Raw genomic sequence first — 2500 nt, forward strand, 5'->3', positions numbered from 1 at the left:
AGAAATCCCTCGGAATGGGAAAAAACGGGTCATTTTCGTGTCGCCACATTGCATGCGAACCGCATGAAACTTCCAGAGGCATTTGCAGCAGGAATGCATGTGCACTCAAAAAATGTGATATTTTTCACGGAGAGACCCCGTGAAACGCTAGAAGTGGGCGGGGATGTCTCTCTTGTGGCTCACGGGGCTGTTAGGGTGGCACAGAAATCCCTCGGAATGGGAAAACGGGTCATTTTCGTGTCGCCACATTGCATACGAACCGCATGAAACTTCCAGAGGCATTTGCAGCAGGAATGCATGTGCACTCAAAAAAGTGAATATTTCTCACGGATAGACCCCGTGATACGCTAGAAATTGGCGGGGATGTCTCTCTTGTGGCTCACGGGGCTGTTAGGGTGGCACAGAAATCCCTCGGAATGGGAAAACGGGTCATTTTCGTGTCGCCACATTGCATGCGAACCGCATGCAACTTCCAGAGGCATTTGCAGCAGAAATGCATGTGCAGTCAAAAAAAAATTGATATTTTTCACGGATAGACCCCGTGAAACGCTAGAAATTGGCGGGGATGTGTCTCTTGTGGCTCACGGGGCTGTTCGGGTCGCACAGAAATCCCTGGGAATGGGAAAACGGGTCATTTTCGTGTTGCCACATTGCGTACGAACCGCATGAAACTTCCAGAGGCATTTGCAGCAGGAATGCATGTGCACTCAAAAACTTCTATATGTTTCACGGATAGACCCCGTGAAACGCTAGAAATTGGCGGGGATGTGTCTCTTGTGGCTCACGGGGCTGTTAGGGTGGCACAGAACTCCCTCGGAATGGGAAAAGGGGTCATTTTCGTGTTGCCACATTGCATAGGAACGCCATGAAACTTCCAGAGGCATTTGCAGCAGAAAGGCACGTGCACTCAAAAATTTTAATATTTTTCACGCATAGACCCCGTCAAACGCTAGAAGTTGGCGGGGATGTCTCTCTTGTGGCTCACGGGGCTGTTAGGGTCGCACAGAAATGCCTCGGAATGGGAAAACGGGTCATTTTTGTGTGGCCACATTGCATAGGAACGGCATGAAACTTCCAGAGGCATTTGCAGCAGGAATGCATGTGCACTCAAAAACGTCTATATTTTTCACGGATAGACCCCGTGAAACGCTATAAATTGGCGGGGATGTCTCTCTTGTGGCTCACGGGTGCTGTTAGTTAGGGTCGCACAGAAATCCCTCGGAATGGGAAAAGGGGTCATTTTCGTGTTGCCACATTGCGTACGAACGGCATGAAACTTCCAGAGGCATCTGCAGCAGAAATGCATGTGCACTCAAAAACGTCTATATTTTTCACGGATAGACCCCGTGAAACGCTAGAAATTGGCGGGGATGTGTCTCTTGTGGCTCACGGGGCTGTTAGGGTCGCACAGAAATCCCTCGGAATGGGAAAACGGGTCATTTTCGTGTTGCCACAATTGGCATACGAACGGCATGAAACTTCCAGAGGCATTTGCAGCAGAAATGCATGTGCACTCAAAAACGTGAATATTTTTTCACGGATAGACCCCGTCAAACGCTCGAATTTGGCGGGGATGTTTCTCTTGTGGGTCACGGGGCTGTTCGGCTCGCACAGAACTCCCTTGGTCCACCTGATTCGTGCATACAGGCAGCAACTAAAACTCTGTAAACCTGCTGTGAGGACATCTAAACAGTGGACCAGTGAGGCTGTGGAAGATTTGCGGGCGTGCTTAGACTGTACTGACTGGGATATGTTCACGACTGCTACCAATAGTCTGGATGAACTCACAGAGGCTGTGTACATCAGCTTCTGTGAGGACTGCTGTATCCCAACACGTACCAGGGTGAACTTTAACAACAACAAGCCCTGGTTCTCAGCAAAGCTCAAAAGGTTGAGGTTGGAGAAGGAGGAAGCGTTTAGGAGTGGGGATAGAGACAGATTCAAGGAGTCGAAGAACAGGTTTAGCAAAGCGGTGAGAGAGGCTAAACGACTGTACTCAGAGACACTAAAACACCAGTTCTCTACTAACGACGCTGCTTCTGTCTGCCAAAGGGCTCAGGCACATCACCAACTACAAACCCAGAGCGCCCCACACCACTAACGACTCCCGCCTAGCCAACGACCTGAACGAGTTCTACCGTAGATTTGAAAGACAATTGGACTGTCCTGAACCACCCCTTCCCACCCAAGAGGCCCCATCCCCCACCCATACTACAGAAACGACTCTCTCCTTTCAGGAGGGAGAAGTTAATGGGCTTTTCAAGAGGCAGAATCCACGCAAAGCAGCCGGGCCGGACTCTGTCTCTCCAGCCACCCTCAGGCACTGCGCTGACCAGCTGTCTCCGGTGTTCACCAACATCTTTAACACCTCCCTGGAGACATGCCATGTACCAGCCTGTCTCAAGTCCTCCACCATCATCGCTGTGCCCAAAAAGCTAAGGCCAACAGGACTAAATGATTACAGACCGGTCGCCCTTACATCTGTGGTAATGAAGTCTTT

This window comes from Petromyzon marinus, unplaced genomic scaffold, assembly GCF_048934315.1.
Source record: "Petromyzon marinus isolate PM22_M1 ecotype Great Lakes invasive population unplaced genomic scaffold, UKy_Petmar_22M1.pri1.0 PM_G_Scaffold_6, whole genome shotgun sequence".
NCBI lineage: Eukaryota > Metazoa > Chordata > Hyperoartia > Petromyzontiformes > Petromyzontidae > Petromyzon > Petromyzon marinus.